The 23,100-nt window shown below is 42.9% G+C and overlaps 2 long non-coding RNA genes across 5 annotated transcripts; one reads left to right on the forward strand and one right to left on the reverse strand.

Moving 5' to 3' along the window:
- Positions 1-316: 316 nt before the first annotated feature.
- Positions 317-2,133, reverse strand: LOC135313459 (uncharacterized). Its single transcript, XR_010373100.1, has 2 exons — positions 1,251-2,133; positions 317-499 (listed from the first exon to the last, which is right to left on the reverse strand). It is a non-coding gene; the product is annotated as an uncharacterized LOC135313459 (long non-coding RNA).
- A 2,155-nt stretch (positions 2,134-4,288) lies between these two features.
- On the forward strand, positions 4,289-21,552 carry LOC135313460 (uncharacterized). 4 transcript variants are annotated; one of them, XR_010373102.1, is made up of 7 exons: positions 4,291-4,549; positions 10,921-11,972; positions 14,751-14,984; positions 15,447-17,089; positions 17,355-17,541; positions 20,545-20,582; positions 20,732-21,552. It is a non-coding gene; the product is annotated as an uncharacterized LOC135313460 (long non-coding RNA). The 4 variants fall into 4 exon arrangements; XR_010373104.1 differs by having other exon boundaries at positions 4,296-4,549; positions 15,447-15,684; positions 16,929-17,089; positions 20,545-21,550; XR_010373103.1 differs by having other exon boundaries at positions 4,289-4,549; positions 10,921-11,304; positions 20,545-21,552.
- Positions 21,553-23,100: the final 1,548 nt, after the last annotated feature.

Genomic DNA, 23,100 nt, shown 5'->3' on the forward strand with positions numbered 1-23,100 from the left:
CTCATAATGGATTTTCTTTTTGAAATAAGCAAGGAAAGCAGGCAGCGCCTTGCCAGGTGCCTGGCCCAAGCTCCACCAAAGCTAGAGAGAGGAAAGATTCCTGTTAACTGAAGTGAATTCTGCTACCAGTTGGATTTGATCAATTATGAACTGAAAATAGAAACTTGCAGAGACAAGATGCTCTGGAATCACAGAAGGGAAGGGCTTTGTAATGACAGCTTGGAAGTGGAAGAAGGTCTGTGTTCCACAGTTTAAAAATATAGACAACTGCAGATTCCTTTTTTCTATTAAAAGGAAAAAAAAAACACAACCCAAACACACACACAAAAAAAGATGTAATTCAAAGGCTGGTCATTTCCACTGAGCCAGCCTCCTTGTAGAGACACCATAGGAATGAACAACAATCATATCTCTCTGTTCATGATACGCACTAGTTAGTAGCATGAAGCCCTCACGTGAGTGGATGGTGGGATGTTTGGACTTCAGGTTGTGCTGGGAGCTGGGAACAGATGAGATACAGGTTAGATATCTCAGACTCTATTTACAGTGTTGCTTTCTACAACTGCCTGCTAGCTTCAGTCTGATCTGAAGCACACTGCCCTCTACAGAAAGTGTCCCATTTGCTCCTGTGGGTGTTCACTTAAGTGTTGTTTTTGACTTTTCATGATTTTTCCCACGAGTTAGAGCTGATCACATGGTGAGTCTAGAGCCTGAGTTACTTAGAAATTACACTGATTCCTTCATCATTAAATGCCCCCACCTGGCCAAAAGTGACCAGGGTTGGTAAGGTTGTGTGTCTCCTTCCACTCTCTGCTGAGCCTGCCAGTGCAGATCAGCAAGGGTCGCCTAGGGTAGGAGTTCTGATAATGCAGAAATCTGCAAGTTGGGAGCCACACTGATTTTCCTGGCAGTGTTTTCCTGGCATATGTACAGGAGCTTTTGTTAGCTGTCAGCTTAAATGGAATGTAAATCATTCCTTTGGAGCCTGATCTCAGAACACTGCAGTCTGAAGGAGGTTTTTGCCTTTGTCTTCATATAGCAGCACCTCAGGTCTTTGGAAGTTGTAAATCACACAGGCCTAAATATCGCGAGGGCTTCTTAACTTATTTTTTGTTACCTTATTTTTTGTTAACAAGCCCTCGTGATATTTAGGCCTGTGTGATTTTAATTCTCAAAATCTACAGGAAAGTTTGAACACTTCGCAGCTTGCACGCTACCAGTTTCTTTATGGGATGGTTTGGATCACTTACCATGCTCTGGGTCATCTGTGTCACTTTTGCTGGCAGGAGCCAGTTTTCCACTAGTGGAATCCAGATGAGTTGCTAAGGGATGCCTTGCACTCTGTGTCATTTCTGCATTCGCTGATGTGCAACAGATATATCTGCGTGGTTCAAGGCCTCTCTGTACCAGATGAGTTTGTACTGAAATCTCAGACCATCCCACGTGTTCTCCTGGAGCAGACACTAAGATTATTCATATTCTTTTTAAAAGAATCTTCTTCTTCATCAGCTAATGCTGATTTTCTTCCTGTCGGCATCGAGGAACAATTGCTAACTACATCTGTTTCTCGCAGAAATTTCAAAGCAGTGTTGCACAGCATGATTCAGGCATGCACACATGGTAGAATTAGATAGAATTGAAGACATTTGTGTTTATCTAGTTAAACTACTGGTTTCTTTTCCTTTGATTGCTTTTTAATATACTGGCTGCATGTTGTCTCTATCCCTGCCACGCAGCCCTTCTTCTCATCATCAAACTCAAGCTGCTGAGCCTTTTCTTCCTCCTGTCAAGTCCTTCACTGAATTCTGTTTTTCCTTCTCTAAGGAGCTGCCCTGGACAGTTGGACTCGATGATCCTTATGGGTCCCTTCCAGCTTGAGGTATTCTATGATTCAATGATTGGTTCCCACCTTTGCGAGCAAGTAAAACTCATGCAGAGCAGTACTCACATAAAATGTAGCTACCAGCCTTCCCACCATATCTCTGCTTCTTGGTGTTCTTGAGTCTCCAGTGTATGCTCTACTCCTGCACCCAACCTTAGCAGAGCTTGCTTATCTGGTCCCTTTCCATTACAGACAGCTGTTTTCCCCTCTGGCAGCCTTCTCCTGATGCCCCTGTGGAGCGTTTCCAGCCCTTTCAGTGATTACCTAAAATCTGCACTGCTGTAGTAACAAAGTCCATTGGTGATCTCAGCCTTCCTGTTATTTATAGTAAAGGTAGACTCCCCTGCAGTGCAGCTGCTTGCCATCAGATCCTGAGTTACAGAGCTCCCTGTGAGCTTATGGTGGTAGCAGTATTCCCACATCAAGTGAGATTCAGGCTAGATATTGAAAGATCTCCTGAACAGTTAGGTTATGCTCTTGTGTCACTATCCTATCTAGGCCGTCCTGAGAGACCCTACTAATGGTGAGGGCATAGTCCTCCAATGCAAACGCCTTCAAGAGCAGCACAGGGGTAGAAATCATCCCTTCAGTCAGAGAGGTGAGATAGTTGATCTCTCCAGGTTACTTCTACATCTGTTTCACACAGATTCTCTTTTTGCTGGCAGTCCCCTCCTACCTTATTAAAGATCTTTCCCATGTTGAAGTCGTAAAGTGGACCACCAGCATCATTTTTTGTCTGCAGTTCAGTCATCCTCTTTCTTCTGCTGCTTCTCCATCATGGAATGTGAAATGCAGAAGAGGACCTGCAGGCACTTGCATTCTGCAGGACTGGTGAAGGGCCCTTATGTGGTTCTAGGTAACTTTTCAGGAGCTCAGCAGGAATGTAAGAGTGTGTATGTGTGTGCAAATCAGCCAGATACTGTCTGATGGCTTTCGGGGGCCAATGCTAATCATTTCTGGTCAAACCTCCTGCAAGATTCCTAAGTTGCGATGTCCAGATCAACATGTCGCAAATTTCTTCTCTGGCCTCAGACTCTTGACTTTGCCTTATCGGCTTCCAGTCAGCAAACTCAGTTGGGGAAATACTGAGGTTAATGTACCAAAACACCCCCATCAGAAGTGTTACGTGTTACGTGAATCCAAGTGATTGATGGAATTTCAGCCAGTGACTATGAAAACATGAGTAAGCTAATGTTAATCTACAGATGTCATATTAACACTGAGTGATTTCCCAGTCCTCGTTAGCAATATGCTTTCATAAGGGTAGAAGGTGTTAGCTATAGTTTCCTTTCAGTAAGCTGTTTAATCATCAGAGCTTACTGGCAGTGGGATTTGGGGGACTTACACGATCACAAAGTAAATTAAGAGTAATACAATATCCTCCCTCTAGCCTCTCTGGGATAGCGCACGGGGGAGACAATGGGTTCAGAGCTGCTCTGTTCCCCCATTTAAGCAGCACTGGTGTGCTCCAGTGAGGACTAAGCAGGAAACTGCTGCCTCTTTAGTCAAGATATTCCTCGTTTTCAGGAGCACACTTATACCAGCCCTCCTGCAGTGATCAGCACATGCCAGTGAACTTGTTATAGCATGTTCAGCAGCACATTCTCGCTGGTTTACCGAGGTCTGATCCAAAGCTTACTGCAGATATGGGAAAGATTCATGGACTTCTTCAGTGGCCTTTGGATTACTCCATCGAGGCAAATATACAACGGTGGTAGATACATGGGTGAGAGGACTCTACATTACCACTAACTTCACTCTGAAGAGATGGCAAAAGAGATTCTGCAGCCCAATCCTCTGCGCCCCAGAGCAGTAAAATCAACATGAATCCTACTTAATAAGTAATTCAGAAGCACTTTCTGGTTTGTGAATCATCTGCATCCTAGCCTTTCTGAGGATCTTGGGTAATGAGATGAGATCAGTGCAGTTTCTGTAGTCATCTTTACCTGCTCACGAGGCTGCCAGCCTGGTCAGGCCCTGATTTCCAGCTGCTCTTTTAAAATGTTCTGTGCCACTGAGTAGTTCTCATCTAGAGATCTCAGACATGAAGGGATCCTCCTAGCTTTTCTAGAAAAAAGCCAACTACCATTAAACCTGTTTTACAGGTGGGTAGGCTGAGCTCCAGTCTGCCTGAGATCACAAAGCATTATTTTGGGCCAAACTGCCTGGGTTGACACATTCCCACAGCAGGGGTGACTGCCTAGGAGGAATATTAACCTCCTTCGTTAGAGGAAAAGGCTGCCCAGGCAGAGGGGAGGGCTGGCCACACAGATTCTGTTTACATTAAGTGTCGCACATGACTACGATGCACATAAACCTCGATGGCTGCATGGCTTGAATCCAGGTGTCCCTTGGATGAAGGTGCAAACATAGGGTAAAGTAGGGTGAACCGAAACACTGTGCTCAGCCCTTTGTGCTGAGCCATCCGGCAGGTGGGAATGTAAAACTCCGCCTGATTGCTTATGCCTGAGTCACCTCCTTTAGCATTTGTTACAGCCTAGCGTGTTAGCATGCTGCCTGCTGGATAATAAATGACTTCATTCGCTGCAGCAGTGAGGAGACTATTAAAAATTAACCTTGGCAAATGGTCCTGCATATCTTTTTCGGTCACAGCCAGACAAGAGGGAAGAGGAGAGGAGTGATATTGAAATCTGATTTGCAGAAAAGGCAAGTGGTGAGCTTTTATTAATGGGGATGGGTCAGGCTTCTGTTTAATCACTGCAGTTGTTGGCAATCGATAAGCAAAATTCAGAGGGCTTAAGGTACTTGGTAGAGTTAAAAGCAGTGCAAGTAGAGAAGACTCCATAGGGGTATTGCAGGGGAGGTCAAAGAATGGGATAAATGGGGATTACTATGCTGACATGTAATTTGTGACTTGTTTGCAGAAATAAATGGATTTATAACATGGATGTTATTACCATGTATAAGGAATGTGGTCCGTAGATGAAAAAATCTTCAGTTTTGGTTCATGTATTGCACTCTTCTCTCACAGTATCACACTTACAACCATACCCTATCTGTAGCAGCATGCAGAGTATATTTACAGAAATGAAGGGTTTGCATTAAAAATCTGAGGAAATAGATCATCTGACAGACAGATCCCTCATTTTCTTGGCTTCTCTTGCCTCCAGCACCCACACAGTATCCATCAAATTGTCTCAAGTCAAACCCTCGCAGGCTGTATTTGAAGCTCAGGCAAGGAGCCAGGCAGGCTTAGAGAGCAGAGACCTTTCTGTCTGCATGCACTTCCCACTATCTGTATGCTGCAGTCCGGAGCAGGGGACATCAGCATTAGGTACAACAAAAAATACCTCCTTACTCCCCTTGTGTCGCTCCAAGAAAGGGATTTGATCTAAAGACTGCTGATGTTCATATTAACAATCCTGTTGTTGACACAAAAATTGCACCTTGTTCTGAGGCGTTGTTCAGCTGGCTTTGGTACAGCACTGAGCAGCACACCCCATCCCGAGCCCACAGTTCCTCAGGGCTTTCCCAGACCCTTGAGCAGCTCCATCCGTGGATGGGTTGATACCCGTAGATAGTCTAGATGGTAACATAAGCTGTAACGCCAAGTGCAGTGAATATGCAAGCAGATCTACCCTCTGGGTGGCATGCTTTTTTCCAGAAGCATATCATAGCTGTTGATTTCACAAGCTGTACTGCAATATGACAGCACCTATCAAAGGGCCAGGCTGAGGTCTGCATGTTTGTACTGGGTCACCTGTCCATCTGCAGAGGTATTTTAAAATGTCAGGCTTAAGGAGATATTTTGCTGCAGCAAGGAAGATGATATAAATTCCTGCATAAACAGCATTACGAATTTGCTGGATGAAAGGTACTCAGATGTTGCTGTGTCCAAGTTGGAGACATTTCCTACCCTAAGATCTTTCCTGATGTATGGCATTTCAGGGACCATGGTTGAAATATTCCTCAGATTAATTCCTGCTTTTTATTTATTTTCTCTCCTTTTTCTCCTCATGCAGACAGAGCTTTGTCATTAGTCCTAGCCACTGGCTATCTTGATCAGCTATTTGAGCCCCCAAGCACCAAATCCCCTCTGCTCCCTGGCCCTACCTGTTCCACCTCCAGAAGAAGCAGTCCTGGTTCCCATGTATCTGGGACTTGGCCACACAGCAGGAAGGCTTCCAGACTTATCAGCAGGATAGGATGATCCCAGGGACCTCTGTTTCTCAGCAACTAAGATGCTTGCATAACATCTTGGTTAAAAAATGGGCGTACCACAAAGTTGTGCTTGCAAGTGCTAGGGTACTCCGTGAACGTATTTCCTAGATAGCTACTGTATAAACGATGAGGAAGCAATTCAAGCATGCAATCACAAACAAAAAGGTGTGTGGTTTGGTATGGGATCTGCCCTTGCTGGGATGTTGACTCTGTGACAAACAGGGTTTTTCACTCTACGTTTTAAGACAATGTACTTGTTGCATGCAGCAGGCACAGTGTCACTGAACTCTTGCTGCAGCCGAGCACACTGCTGGAACACGGATTTTATTTTAATGCTCACTGACCGGGAATTATCATAATGTTTGTCAGTCAACACTAAACATTTTATAAATATGGTATTTGTGGAGGTAGTAGTTTTGGAAAGCCCAATAGCTTAAAGTTAGTTCAGCACCTCTTTGTAGGCTAGATGGTGAATGTGGTCTAAAATCACTTCCTTTAACTTCAGTAGGTTTGGGATCACACCCATGGTTTGGTTAGTTTTTTATTTCCCCCCAGTTTTTATATTTACACTCCAGGTTGCCAAGGGCTGGATGTGTTGTGGGGCAACACATCTCAAAGGAGAAAGAACTGTCCTATGCAAACAGCTGTAGGCATACATCCAGCTGCTCAGTTCTCTAGAAAAGAAAGTTGTGAACTGCACCTGGAAAATCTGCCTTCCACAATCCAGGAGCTAGCTGGTAATCACTGAATACATAATTGAGTGCTGCACACTTGTGTTACCACTGACATTTAAAGAGAATGAGAAGGAAATGTATTTTTAACACTAGGTTTACTTGTAACCTGCTCTGCTACTGCATGGAGTAATCAACCAATAGCTTAGAAATGAGCCAGCTGCCAGTGTTTGATACACAAGATTACTGCAAATCTTCTGTTAACGAATGTCCTTGTGTTAGCATATCCACAGCATAGCATAGGGAGTGACCAGTGTAGGGCAGGACAGGGGAGGCTTGTGTGCACTCCAAGGAAGACAGGTTCTGGCAGCGGTGATGTGTTGGGAGTTGTTGGGGGGGGACACCCATTTCGCCACACTGCTTGGTAGTATTTTAGACATATCTGTCTACATTGGCCTCCACTACAAAGCAGCAAGAATGAAGCACTGCACAGAGTTGTGTTTGTGCAATGCTAATGCAATGCATGAAATTCTGCTCATCTCATTACAGCAGTACTTTTAAACTGATCAAATCTCCACATCCCATTGTATTAGAAAAGGCCAGGTACAAATCCAAGCATTGGATTTGCCCCCTTTGTGTTTTCCAAAAGTTCATATCCAAAGTGAAACAGATTGTCAAAGGTCCATCTTCATTGCTAACCATGGTGGGTGAGTCTGGAAATATAAGGTCTTTCCTCAGACTGTGGGAAGTGAGTGGAGATGAGTCATAGTACCACAGGAGCATCATGACTCCTACAGATAACAGTAGATTGTGGTCACGAGAGGATTCCCATCCTGTAGTTCTGTCTTCTGCTGGAGGGATTTGCTCAGCCAAATGCACACCACTTGGCTCAGGCACTAGGAGTTTCTATTAAAACACTATAAGGGTTTACCCCAGAGTCTCTTCTAAGGTGTTTCAAGAAAAGAGGGTACTGGGATGGAGTGCATAGCCAGAAGTGCAAGCATGCAGTGATAAAGTGCAGGTTTTCATGGCCAAAGAGATGATCTACAAGCACAGCTAGAGTCCCTTGTAGCAGACAGCATGCCATGTTCACTGCCACACGCTTTCACCGGCTAGTGGGGCTGCTGACAGATCCAGCCTTGAAAACGAACTGTCAAGCAAGTCAGATTTGTGTGGACTGGGGTGTGTTTTATGGTTTTCAGTGCTCTGAAATACTATCTGAGCATTTGTCTTGGTCTCACCCAGCATACTGTGTTAGGTAACAGAGCTGAGTTTTACTGAAACTTCTAGACAGTGCATAAAAGGTACAGAAGCATACAATAATCAGTCTTCTCCCATCACTAACCTAACTTAGCTGCTGGAATAACAATGTACATAGCCCTTTTTCTAAGCACATATTTTGCAAAATCAGAGCCAGGGCTGGAAGGAGACTATTTGGAAATCAGGTCTCTCCTGTCACTTTCAGGACAGAGAAATATCCTTCCCTCTCGATGAGGATAGGATTCCTTCTAGTAGTCTGGAGGAAGTTACACATGACGATGACCCAAATACAGATGATTCCCAAGGCTTTCCAAAGAGGCTATCCATGGAAAAGACATCCTGAGCCCCTTAAATTCTGGGGAAAATCCCAGTACAGGATGGTGGTGTGTTGCATCACTTTTCACTCCTGTGTAGTATTTGCTGACTTGGATCCAGGCTGCATGCAGCAGAAGCAGATGTGTGGGGTCAAGGGTTCCTTTGACAGAGCCAATAGGGCCATTTTTGCCTTTGCTCAGCTCATTCACTGATGCTGAGCTAGAAGCAAGCACAAATCACTGAGTAGACCATGGAGATGGAACACCCCTGGAAGCACCAGGAAGGGACGAGGCACTTGCCATGTCTTCTAGGCTATAGATACTGGCTCTAGGATTACATAGGTGTGCATCAGGATGTACAGGGTATGAAGCATTTGCTCCAGTCTGCAGAACTGCCTGGCCCCTTATCTACCTGCTTACCTCCTCCCTCCACTACTGCAGACTGTGCCCCAGCCTCCTTATTTCTTCCCCTGTAGGACAGGAATTTGTGAAGCACTTTTGCCAGAGCTGGTGTCTATAGCATGGCTCGCAGTGGTGCTGTTGCACTGATGGCTGAAAGCCTTGGTGTACATGAGTTGCATTCAGAGTAAGCTTAGAACTGTGCAAAGTGCATGCGAACTAGTGGTGTAATGGCATGCAAACTGGTGCTTTGCCCTGATTAATTTTTTTAAAAGTCTCAATTTCTCCACTGCTTCACACCGTATATTGTCACTTACGCTGTTGGGAAGTCAATATAAATTGACACCTTTCTGATTTGGTAACATTTTGTGGTGGCTTTGCATTGGTACAAAAAGCAGGTACACATTGCAAAGCTGCTGGTTCCCCTGCCTGAAGACAGCTAGATGAATTTCACACCTAACGTCTGCTTGGCAATACAGACCTAAAAGTGCAGGTGAGGCCACAGGTTTCTTTACACTGCAAAGAACAAGTGATGCTCCTGAAAAACTATGGTGGAACAGTTGTTGACCTTAACTCCTTTCCAACATCAATTCATTTTTTCTCTTAGTTTAATGTTGAAAACAAAGTTGTAACTCAACCATTGACTATGCAATTTGTCCCAGAAGTGGTGCAAGGACCACCAACAATGTAGACCAGGTGTGAATTATAAATCGCATCTGCAAGAGGCCATCTGTGTCCCAGGGGCATTAATCCCGCAGCCAATGCTATTTGTTTTATTTTTTTTAAGCCTGCCATTTTTAAGCCCTCTCAGCATGACCTTCTCTTGCTGAGGATTTCTACCACACCAAGTGCTAGGATGCACCTACACCGAGTGAAACCTCTATAGCAGTACTACAGTTGTAACAACGTTGGGTTTTGTATGTACCAGTTCTTTAGTAAAAACAACCATCTGTAGGGTGGCTTTAGATTTCTCCTGTACAGTGGGACAGGGTGCATACCATGGAAGAGCAGGTGTGTGCAGATACCATCCTTGAGCTTTCCAAAACCTGGAAACAGTGTGACCCAAAAGAAACTGAGAAAGGTCTTGAAGACAGACACAAAACAACAATCTTTATTTTATAAACAGGCATTTCAAGTTACCATTGATTCATCTTGAGTCAGGAATGGTATAAACAAGGGAGTACAAGCATGCTTTTCTGGCTTTCGATATTATTTCAGATAAGAAAGCTTTTGTTTCCCTTTTCCCTGTAAAAATGGGAAGGGAGAGAAATCTTACATGTATTTATTTGTTCATTGATTTACAACTCTTCCTTAAAATTAAGGCAGAATTAGGAGATAAGCCCTTCTAGAATTAGAAAATCCTGGCTCAGTGGCTCAGTAGACTGCCCTATCTCACCTTTGCTACTTGATGTCTTTCATCCCAATCAATATTCTTGACTGCACTGTAATGCAATCACTTCTGGGTAGAATAATTTTGCATGAACCAAAACTTTACTTTCTAAAGCCATAGTACAAAGGAAGGAAAGAGCCCTCTGGTTATTGCTTTAAAGTAAGTGGGATTCCACTGGAGTTCTTACCTCACAGCAGAACTGAATCTGATCAGGGCTTAAGCTAATGAGATATCCCAACATACCTGAAACCTGTCTTAAGCTTTCCTTTTCTCTAAGAGACTCTTCACCATGAGAAGGTCCCGTTTGCTGTTTTTATTCCCTCCTAGTACCCTGAAAATGTACCTCGAAACTCTACCAAGCCAAGGACGGGGTTCATTTTCCTTGAGCAAGTGTGCAGCAGTGAGAGGAGACAGGCTTTGTCACTCAGGATCTAGCTTAGGACCTCTGGAGTGCATGGTCATCTTCAGACATGACACATGCTTTCTGTACGACTTTGGTGACATCAGTAGTTTGGTTTACTTGTTCACAGAAGCGAGGATAAAGAAAAACTATAATCACCCATCATATTTGCCCATCATTTTCAGCATGAGTTAAAATACTCTACAAACACTGTTAGCAAAAGTTTTTCTAGATCTAATTCAGCTTGAAACGATACAGCTTTGTACAAAATGCCATATGTTGCCTGACAAAGCTTTCCTTTCAGATTGCAGTTTATGAATTCACATAAGCCTGTGAAAAGGAGCAAAAACAAATGCCTGGATTCAGTGAGTCAGAGATGTTTTTTAACTGAATCCTCTCATTGCCCTTTCTTTTCATGCCAGGTGCAGTGACAGCAAAATAATTTCACAGACTCCTGTCATCCTCTGGATCTCTGGATCAGTTCTTACTCCCTCCTGGCCTCATTCATCGCTTCTGCGAATGAAGTTGTAAACACCTGCTGTGGTCAAAACTGTTCGTACACCGCCTTGTGAACGCAATGACTTCAAGCACCTGAAATCATGAAGTTAATGTTATAGTCAAGACTTCACCCAGAGCTCTTTCTGCAGACCTGAGCTGATTTTTTTGAAAATGCCATGGTAGTTGCTAGTTCTTAACTGATAGAGGAATTGCCAAAGGTAGTCAGTGTTCTGCTTATCATGCAGTACAAGCAGATGGGAGAGTTTTTCCAGCAGAACAGCAGTCTGGAAGGGCGTGGCAGTACCATGGTATGAATTCCTCACTTAATCTCAGATTAGTTTTGATTTTTGTCTCATTGTATAAAGTGGGGATGAATATCCTTGTGTTGTATTATTTACTTGGAATAATAAGCTTCCAGGGGCACATTTTTTACCATGCATGGTATTCTTCTGGTAGCATTAGCTCTATTGACACGTTTTTGTGTAAAGATTAAGAATAGTTGAAAATCAAACCCAAATGGGGCAAGCCTGAAGATCATCTAGGTGTGGACTTACATCTAAAGTAATTCCTGTTCCTCTGCTTTCAATAGAGATGTATAACACTGTGGCGGTGGTAGAATGGCTAATGAAAACTGCACAGAAATGGAAGTTATCCAGGGGGAAAGCAAAATATCAGGAGTTTAATACACTCTACTTGGGGACTGAGTAATTTCTGCCTTGCTGTAATGAAAGAACATCTTAAACAAAATTCTCACACTGCAAATGCACGCCAGTTCTGAAGAAGCTGAGAGGCAAGAAAGACATGGAAAAATGTGGCAAGAGTTTAACCAAAGTGGATTATACTTACCTCTGTAAAAGGACTAATCTTCTAGATGAAAAAATTACTACTGGTTTGGGATTTTCGGACAGCCTTCAGGACTGGGTCCCAACAGAAGTTGGTAGTTATGCTGGAAAAGTGATTCTCACAAGACAAAAAGGTGATTATGGGGTTGGCTAATAGGGAGAAGAGATCGTGCTGCAAGGCGAACTATCAGCCTGAAAGATGGTTTGTTGTGGAGGTTCTTATGGACAATACTCATCTTAGTTTCTGCTAGTGCCATTTGGAAAAGACAGAAGCATGCTAATGACATTTGCTAATGATTAAGGGGTATCATCCAAGGAAGACAGGAGGAACAGGATGGGGTAATAGGAATAGAATAAAATGTAGTGGTACACAGTGCAGGGTCACGTGCTTGCAAAAACCTTTTACTACAGCGGGGACTTGCATTCCACTTGCGTTTGCAACTGGGACGACAAAGAAAGAGAGGAACCCCACCTTAATAGCCAATGATTATGAGCAACCAATTTGATATGACCTAAATAACGTGACCCCAGGATGTACCAGACATTTACAGTACAGAAAGTAGAGTGTTTATTCTACTGCACAAGACATCTGGAGTAAATTATACTGTTCTGGTCACCCATCTTCAAGAAAGAAAAGCTGGAAAAGAAAAACCAAGATGATAAAAAGAATTGTGACGCTGTCTTTAATGACAGGAGGTTTTGAGCTTGGCTTGTATGACTTAGCAAAATAAATGTTGAGAAGAGATGACAGTGGACCCTATAAATATATTAGGAAAGCAAACATCAGAGGTGAAGAGTTATTTTAAGCTGAAAAATAATTTGGCAAAAGAACAAGTAGGTATAACTTGGCAATAAATAATTTTAGCCTATAAATTAGAAGGTCAGTGATCTTCAGAGAGAGGCTTTGGACCAATCTTTCAGAAGGAGGAGGAAGAGACTGACAGGTATCTAAATGACTATGATGTAGCAGAAAACTGGTTCCTCTGACCAGAAAGCCCCTTCTGGTCCTGTCGGTTGTAGTACAGTGGAATTCCTAAATGTTAATAATGCAAATGGCAACAGCAATTAGCTATTAATCAATAATATTAATTAGTGACTGGGGTGACTGGATCTTGCCTGTGCCTGGATAAAACCAGGAGGATGGATGAATATCTTCTTTGTAAGATAAGACCCCAAAGGAAAAGCATGTCCATCTAGGCTTGGTTTTCAGAGAAAGTTTTACATGATTCCTGTTAATTTGGGTAGCACCAATATAATTAATCCAGACTAACCTGTTTTGTGGAGTTACTGTGATGGTAGATCAGAACGATGTCCAGCATCTCCGAGTAGGTGCAGCGTATGTTGACTGTCAATATTAAGAAATTTTAAATATTCTTTGGCAGAACAGAAACATAACTTTTCTCTCCTATAAAGCTTCACGAAAGTACACCGTGATTCCTGGATAGAGATCACATCCGCTCCACAGACATTAATTTACAGGTTTCTCAGTGACCTTAGCTCAGCTCTGGGAATGGTGCCAGCACAATTACAGAAACTCTGAACAGTGCAGACATAAAGCTCCTGTCTACCCTGAAATTGTGCCAGATTTTTCTCTTGCTCAGTGATGGAAAGATGCATTTCTTCTTTGACTGGTTTCAAATAGTTCAGGCTGACTTGACCATAACACGATTATTACCAGCAAAAGGAAAAGAAGTAAACTACCATGCAGAGGTGTGCATACATGGTACACTTACTCCATAGATAACCTTCAGGAAGTGTGTCCCAAGAAGAGGTGTAGGGGGAAACTGAGTCATGGTGACTTGGGCTCATTACCTGGAGGATAAATGGCAGAGTTCGGAATAAAATTCAAGGGGCAGATGCTTGATTCAGTGTTGTTTTCACTGAATCACACTACCTTCCTGGAGCACGTCAAGGCCCGTTGCCTTCCTTCCTGTGAAGATGGGCAGCTGGACTGCAATGACACCAGGTGGAGCTGAGTGCACTCATCACCTTGGAAAATCAGGCCCCTGGTGATTTTCTCTGACGTTAATTGACCGTGAGACCCTGCAAGAGGGAGTCAACACATTTCCTGACCTATGGTCTAAGATAGTATTTTCCAAACCCTAGAGTAAATTTAATGTTGTTGCAGAGGAAATGCTGATGCAATCCGCCAGCAGCTGTTGCTCTCCAACAACCTCACAAAGGTACAGTATGTATTGGAGGTGTGAGGGAGTAAGAGCATGCAACTAGGGTATTCAAAACACCAGCCTCTTCTAAATGGCAGGCAGGACTCTCCATCTTCCCTCCAGACCTTCAACCTTCCTGCCCCCAAGAGAAACAACACTAAGTACCATCCTGAAAGAAAACCCCTCAAAAAGCAGGCTTTTCATGCAGGACCATCAAGGGTGTGATTGCATTTTCCTAGGTGCCTGCTTTATGAATTCTTTATCAACAGTGTGGAAATGTTCATCCCTCCTAAGTGTGAATGAGAATGGTAAGAGCAATGTTCTGAGTAAATGTATTGTGATGAGTCTAAAAGATCAGGTAATGCGTGTGTTCGAACAGACAAATTTAATTTATGGACAGATGAGTCTGGATGACTGAATTAACCTGGTTTAATGAATTACTGCCTCTCAGTGGAGCTGTGAAAACTGACTGCATTGTGCTTTAGTCCCTTGCTTTTTAAAATAAATCATATTAAGGGAAAGCAAACATGTCTGGTTTAGGGAGTGGAAGGGCTATTAGCATGGTCAGTTAAGATAGCTCTGCAGATGCACGGTAACTTGTTAAATCACAGGAAGTTCATGCTGGATTCCAGCCTTTCTGTGCCCTAGGTGTGCACTTGGCACTGACAGCACTGTGATTTTCTGATGCCCCAGAACCACCCCCTCCCCCGCTCCCCAAAATTAACAAGCATTCTTTATTCTTATCAGGGTTGAATAGCAAAAAAGGAATATGATGATGCCATGGCAATCTCCACCCAAGAGATGGTGAATAGGGAAAGAATAGCACACTGCTGCTCACAGAGCTGCACCAGAGTCACAATCCTGCACCAACAGAGATGTTTGATTGTGTCCCCAGCAAAAGCTGAACCACATCCATTGGATCCAGCTTATGACAAACTTAATTCTGCCATGTCTAATCTTTTGACCACTCTGGGCTGGAAAGTCAGTCTTTTAATCTATTGTTTCTTGGTTTTTTGGTTTTTTTTTTTAATGCAAAATGATTTGGTGAAACCAGCCTTGTTATGCATCACAAGTCATGTTTTTGTGTCCTCAACACAGCCACTCACCACTTGAGCTGATGGTGTGATTGCCTCAGGGAAGCTGTTCCCTGTACACAGGCTAACCGCAGGCATGTGTGGAATCACCTTTGTGCATGATGGTGTTATTAGTTATCCATCAGGCCGCAAAGAAGGTTTCAGATGCTGCTGGGAATGAGATGCCCTCAACCCACCTCTTACTGTGACCCCAACTTATTCAGCTGCGTGGTCACCCAAATCCCATGTGCAGGGTCCCACTGCATCTCCCATCCCGTCCCTGGCCTTAATGCCGTGCTCCCCCCACTTTGCTCCTGCTGTTTACATTCCCACTCTTCCCCCCGCAAGCATGCTTCTCTGCTTTCTCCAGCCAGGATCCCTTCCTGCCTCCGAATGATCCCCGAGCTGCACGGATGCGGGCGCGGCAGTGGGCGGAGCGTCGGCGCGTCGGGCGGAGCATCGGGTCCCGGGGGCGGAGACTCGTGGGCCGCGGGCGGAGCCTGGAGCGCTGGGTCAGGTGCCGAGGCGGCGCGCGGTGGCGGCGGCGGTTGCCTGGCGACGGCCAGCCTGGGCGCGGCTTAGCGCCCCTGGCCCAGCCCGGCCTACAGGTAGGAGCCGGCCTACCCCCGCCACTAGGCCCGTGGGGAGGAGGCGTTCTGCTTCTCGTCCGTAGGAGGGAGGGAGAGGGCAGGGGCGGCAGCCTGGGGGCGGCTTTGTGTGCGTGGGGACTGGCGGAGGGGTGATTCCCTCCGTGTTACCCAATATTTGCACGTGTACGTTTAAGGCCCTTTAAAAAAGGCCTTTCTGGTGACCACGGTGACTGGTGTGGTACACATCTAAAGCGTCCTGGGGCTTTAAGGCCCCAAGAGTGTGCAGTTCTGTAGCAAGAACTACCCGGAGGTGGAAGCACCTGAAGGTCTCAGTTTACATTGGTGTTGATAATAAATCTGGTATGTTTAATGATGTGTTTAAATCTTATGTGTTGGTAGAGCTCTAAGGAGAAAAATGCTTCTAATAAATACTCCTGGGCACTTGCAAGTTGTAGAAGCATCCCTGAGATGTTGAGAGAACGTGGCTCCTCCACAGGTCTCCTCAGCTTCTCTTGAATGACTGAAGAGATTTGCCAGTGGCTTTAAGCTTTGTTCAGCTTCTTGCAGAAAGGGGCTTACGTATGGTCCCTGTCTGATTTACTGCCCCTTTGTGGTAGAGATAATGGTTTGGGGATGGACCTGCTATAGGCAAGAGACTTGCAATACTCACCCATACTTTTTAGCAGACAGTATTATTTCATTGGATAACTTAAGCTCTCCCTTTGGCCTGTTGGTGAGGCCTGCGCTATTCTGGCTCTACACCCATCTTCTATAGTCATTGTTTCCTGATATAAATGTTCCTGTTTACCTATTATTTTCCATTCTGACTGCTTTTACAAGGCAAAATTTTCTGATGAGTGATACAGTGAAAATTTATTTAATAGTGACTTCAGCCTTTTACCCTGTGCTAGCCTGATGGCAGTGTTTTCTCTAACACAGGCTCAACTTACCCCTACAGCCTAGGAAATGACTGTTCTTTGAGTAAATGATTGTTTAGTAAATAACTTTTTTTTGTACCAAATCCTTCACCTTCTCATGATCTTCTTGGGAAACTGTTTTCAGTTATACTTTCATTAAGCTCTTCTAGGCTGTGCTGCTTCACGTCCTGTTACGCTGTTAAGACCTATTGAGCATGGACGTCTGCTGCTACAGTGGATAAAGTACTCTTATTTATTCCTTGGGGAATGCTCAGAGTCTCTGGGTTTGTTTTGGGTTTGTATTTTTTTCTCTTAAAGATTGTGTGCCTACTGTTGTTTTAGCAGGATATGGCGCAATCAAATGTTTAAGAAGTTGCACTATGAGCATCTGCGTCATTCAAGATAAATGGAGATGAATGGCTGTGATTAGTAAAAGAAAATCTCTGTAGGAGAGGGATGGGAAATGAAAGACGCAGAACGGCAGTGGCATTGGAAGCAAAGGTAAAGTAATTTCACATGTACAAAAGACTGAAAATGTTTCAGAACTTTGTTTATATTACTCTCCCATTTAATTTTATTTCTCTGCTTTGTGTTATTTTGTCTGATTTGAATTTGCCTGAAAGAACTTGGATTAAAAATGGAGCATTTGGGCATGTCAGATCTCAGAGTTTCTCTCATTAACAGGCTTTGTTGAGGGTGGGGAGAGGGACGTTTCTGGCCTTTGTGTTCTCTCCCTTGGCTTTAACACTGAGAATTACTATGCTCCTGTAGGTCTGACCTCTCAAGAGATTGATATGTGGATACATCCACGTATGGGCAGTTCAGTTCGTTAGTTTAATCATACGCTACCATCAGCAGAAGAGAGAACAGTCTCTGCTCGTGGCCTGGGATGCCATCAGCCTGTTCCTACACAACTTGAGGGACCTGATCCTATATGAAAGCAGGATTCAGATTCAGGGTGAGACCAGATGTGAGTTTAGCCCTGGACTGGAGTGATGTTGTTATTGATTATGATGATGATGCATGTGCTTATCTAGCTGAAGCTCCTTAGGGGACATAGATTTAAAAAACGTGGTTTCTTTAACTAAGTTTGAAGTAGTATAAAATTTAATTTAATCTGGGATTGCCACATTTGTCACTAATGGGAATAGCTTGATATTTATTTGGGAGGAATTAGGAAGAGGCTATTTTTTAAATCAGAAAATTCATGAGGTTTTCACAGAAATTAATTTAGGTACATCTGTATAATTTTGTTAGTAAAATGATTAATGTTTTTATACCTTCTGTAGGTCCATACGTTGGCTTGAAAAACAATTGGGAGCAAAACCTATTTTATATCAGTAGGGCCACAGGAACTTGCTATAATACAAATCAGAAGACCAGATTTGCCATAGCAGATATAATAAAGGCTAATGTATCTCTATTAAAAGGAAAAGATTGTGGACCCTGGCCAGTTCAAAGAAACATTATCTGATTTTTAGATATTTTTTTTTTAAGAAAAAAAAATATTTCAGAAAGCACTCATTCCTTTGATTGTAGTGTCTCACATCAGGAAGCAGTATTTGAAGAATAGCATAACACATCTGTTTGTCTTAAATTTTTTGCATCTTGAGTTTTAATTTAATTTTTTAGAGTGTAGTTCTAATACTACTTTGGTTTCTTTTTTTTTTTTTTCATGTTACTAACATAAATAGTGCTTGGGTGTGTTTTTATTTTATTTGAATAGAGTATCCACCCAAGTTCAAAGTGGTGAACATAGGGGAAAGAAACATATGTAGAATGAAGGGCTTTGGGTAAATTATCACTACTTGGGAAAGAGCATTAAGCTACTCTGATAGTCCTATGAAAATATCATGTTGCAGCTAGTCAAAAGACAAACAATATTAAAACCTCTAAGAAGGGGTATTCAAAACAGTATAAATTCATGTACTGTCTCTGTGGCCATATCTTGAATCTTACATGCAGTTCTGATCACCCTGGAGGGTAAATGGCAGTACTGAAATTGTTTCCATGAAATACAACAAAGATGAGAAATAGAAAACAGACAAAATAAATGAGACCTTTCAGCTAGAAGGGGAGATGAAAAAGAAGATGATGCAAAAGAAAGCTATAAATTAAAGAATGGTGGACAGATGGATGAATCCTCCATAATTCTATCTAACTGCTTTTGATCTCATTTATAATTTTAGCCTCCACAACAACCTATGCCAGTGTCTTCCACAATTTAAACAAATAAGATGCAAAAATGAACTTTCTCCTTTTTAAAAACTGTTTCTGGATCAAATTCCTGTGGTTTCTTTAGTCGTTGGATGACTATTTGTCACGTCTTGAGACATGACAAATAATTGCTTACCTATACATCTCCCTGGTTGTCGAATACAATGCACCTTTTGGCTTGGGAAGTTACTGAGCAGCTGATTGACAGAAATTAAAACAGTATGTCAGGGGAAGGATCTCTTCGGACTACCTCTGCTTCTGTTTTTTTAAACATCTGTTTCTGACTACAGTAGCTAGCTGGACATCTGCCTTGACCCAGCAGAACAGTTATAATGCAATCTCATTAGTAGCCTAAATTGATTTTGCAAAGTCCTTTCCACTGGTAGTTTCCTGTCCTTGCTAAAATTTTGGGAGTGTTTGTTACTAAATCAGCTCTTGCGCCATCTTTCACTGTTCAGTATTTTCCTATGAGTTCGGCTAGACTTCATCTCTCTTTATAAAATGTATCCCATGTGAACAACACATTGGAAATCAGAAACATCCCAGTGTTGAAAATGACTCTTCACATGGCTTTTCGAGCCATGGAATCTCTTGCTTCAATCAGCTTAATTATCTAATAAAATGGACTGGAAATTGTTTGGGGACGACAAGGCACTTTGAAACTCAGAAATGCCATATTTGATGTATTTTCATCCTGCATAGAAGTTTGGATTTCAAAGGGCTCATAAAAGAAATGTAGCAGTAGGTGGAAAAAAAAAGTCTGGTTTTATTGTCCTTTTCTTAGCTGGACTCTGGAAATGCTTCTAAATGGTGGATACTAAAAATACTTTGAAGACCAAAAATGTAGAGTTTTTCTTCTCTGCAGCTTTGGAGTGTCACTTAGTCCTGAGTCCATGGGTTAGAATAGCCTGTGAATGAGCAGCACTGTTGTAAACTTGACCTAAGACTGTGCTCACCTGTGCAGGGCGACACTGCATCTTTTAGTGTCTCAGAAAACTGAGCTGCACTCCAATGTTGTTATCCTAGTGAATGGAGAGAGCCTGCAAGACCTTTGGGCATGCAGGAGAAATTGGGGAAGGTGCAGGAGAGAGACCAGTATTCAGGTGACTTACCCAGCTTCCTCATAACAAGGTGGGAGGCTTAAGGCAAGAGCCTTAAGCCCCAGATAAAGGCAGCAAGGCTAGGTTAAGGGCAGTATTTGTGCAGGGTGAGAAGGTTGTACATGTGGCAGGAAAGGTTAATTAGAGCAACACTAAAGCAAAACTAAGTTTGCAGTGAGAGAGAGGACTTTTTAAATAATGTCCCATCTTTGCAACAATTGACACTGCCTTGTATATAATAATTTTAAAAGTGGGTGAAATTTTGAATCTCTGTGGGACATATTTACTTATTCTTTGGCTCTCATCACTTACAGAAGATTAATCTCAAACTTTTTGTGCAGTGTGACCACCGGTGGAATACGGTATAAACTAATCTGTCAACTGATTTGCATAGACTATTCACTTACTAAAGCTTTATTCAGAAAGAAAGTACCTTCACACTGATAACAGAATGTGTCCAAAGGTCTTACCACCGGCACTAACTGAGCAAGATTATTGCTTGAGTGATGAATTAGCTCTGAGCCACTCAAGTCTTCATTATTTTTTTATTCCCTCCTAAAATATGATTTCATCATGCTGCTTATTACTTTTTAAATACATACGTTGCAGGCTATGTGCTGAGACAGTATTGTTTCTTTTTCCAGATGTTAAATATACATCATAAGTGGAGAGCTCCCTGAAGGTAACTTTTATTTTAATGCACTCCGACTTGCATGCAGAGTGGTTGTAGGATGTGCAGTGCAGGTCTTGGGCACTCAGGCTGTCTGGCTGCCTTTCTTCAGGCCAGCTCCAGCAGCTCTGAAATAGTATGCTGGGATTTGTATTTTTAAGTCTTCTCAGTCAAATCGGAAGCTAAAGAAGAAACAACTTGAGCAACTTTTACTTCAATGCGAGCCTTGACCTATGGGACTTTATGTAAAGTGGCTGATGAAGAGCAGATGGATTCAACCTGGATGTAGACCACCTCTTGCAGAAGTGTCTTGAGGAAAGAAGACACGTTTCAGGGAGGCTGGTGGGAATGCTTCTGTTACTACTTTAAATCATACTGACTGATGCTTTTATCTTGGGTTAGCCAGATGATGAATTTTGTACTTGTGTCATCCACCTACTCTCTTTGTGCGAAGTTGTTCACGTGAATGAGTCATTTCAGGATTGGGACCTGAAACTATGGCACTGAGTTACATTCCCTCTTCGTGCTTGGAGAGCATGGATAAGTGCCCATGACATGAAGAGAGCTTTGCATGCCCTAAAACTTGTCTTGTTTTCCTATATCTGTTGATCTTAAAAAGTTACTGACTCTACAAAACCTTGCTTTGTTTATGTCCTTCCTTGGTATGTCCAGTAGCATGCCTAGCATCTGCCATTTAAGTTAATTGCTGAATTAGGCCTTCTGAATGCAAGGAGGGTAAATGAGTGACCTGGCTGATGTTTTAGAAAAAATATTTGCTTGGGCTATTGTCCTTTGAAGTTTAACAGAATATCCGATAGATATTAAGACAACTTGTAGAGTATTAAAGATGAGATCCATTCTTAATTCAGCCTGCAGGATGCACTTACCTGTATATTCTGTCTTCTGAAATAAGAATAAAATATTGGAGGTAAGGCCCAAAAAGAAGGCTATTAAGCATTTCCTGACAGAAGACTTCATTAAGCTGGTGCTGTGGTTTAAATTAATATCTGTACCTTGGGAATAGTTGAAAAGATTAACATTATAGTTGAATACTTTTTATTTTAATGAAGCTGAAACTGTAATGTTAGAACTGCCTAAACTAATTATTTTCCCCGATTTTCTGCTACATTGACATCTGCATTTAAGGCAGGATTTGTGTGTACGTCAAGCACAGATATGTTGTTTCCAGTGTACATTAGCATTAGCTATCCATAACAGGACCCCTAAATAAGGACAGGAGGGTTTTAAATAAAGCAGCCTTGTTTCTCCCTTGTTTAATATCTGGACCCTGTGAGATAAAAACCTGTGGCCATGAAGAACCAAATGCAGCTTCCTGATCCCTGGCTACCTTGCTAAAGTTAAAATCATGAGGGACTCTACTCATACCTCCTCCACTAACCGGAATAATGATAAGATCATTTGGCAACCTTCTGCCTTCTGGCAGTGAAGGCATAGGCACCTTGGAGCTCTGTTTTTCCATAACCCCTGTTGTTCACCAGCTACCTCCACATCCTACCCACTCCTTTGCTTTTCTTAGGCTGATTGTGGGGACGAGTGGGGACAGCCAGCAGAAGAGCCTCTTGAGACATTTTCTTGCAGCAGGAAGTTCACCTATATAAGAAAAAAAAGCTCAATCTGTAGCATGTTGCAGTTTTAACTAAGGATTTAGATAATCCATGCTCATTTGTAGCATGCTCATGTCTGTAGACTTGCACTGCAGATAGTATCAATGAATGTTTGTAGCCAGACAGATGCAGAGAGTATCGATCAGTGTTTGTAGCCAGACAGAAATTGCCACTGATCCCTTCCCACCACAGGACTCTAAAAACCAAGAGCAATTGATTGGACTTCAGTTTATCGTTTCTTTAACACGTAACAGCACTTTGACAGAGCCAGACAGGCCCTCTTCTTAAGGAAGTCTTCTGTCTCCCTGGGGCCCGGTTTACGGACATCACTAGGAAAATTCCTAGTCTGGTATGGCCCTCGGACTATTACCCATTACTGCTCTTCCATGTGGGAGGTGAGGAAGCTGCAATATGCAGTCCCATGGCAATCAAAAGAGACTTCAGGGCCTTGGGATGGCTAGTAAGGGACTCTGGAGCACAAGTTATTTTCTCCTCTGTCCTTCCAGTTGCAGGCAGCGACACTGGAAGGAACAGATGAGCCCAATCTATTAACGCATGGCTCTGTGACTAGTGTCATTGACACAATTTTTTTTTTTTTTTTATAATGGGATGGCCTACACGGCACCGGCCTGCTGGCATCAGATGGGATTTACCTTTCTGAAAGGGGGAAGAGGGTATTTGCTCATGAACTAGCAGGGCTCATTGACAGAGCTTTAAACTAGACTTGAAGGGAGAGGGGGAACATATCAGGCATGCCCGAGACAAGCTGTGAGACGACACACCAAGGATAGAGGGACGGGGAACTAGTGAGGGCACTCAACCTGTGTCTCTGAGACGCACTGGCTTCACTGGAGCACTGTTGAAGTTGTACAGAGATGAGCTAGGGACTGAGGTAATAGGAGCCA

Source organism: Phalacrocorax carbo, chromosome 5, assembly GCF_963921805.1.
Source record: "Phalacrocorax carbo chromosome 5, bPhaCar2.1, whole genome shotgun sequence".
Taxonomy (NCBI): Eukaryota; Metazoa; Chordata; class Aves; order Suliformes; family Phalacrocoracidae; genus Phalacrocorax; species Phalacrocorax carbo.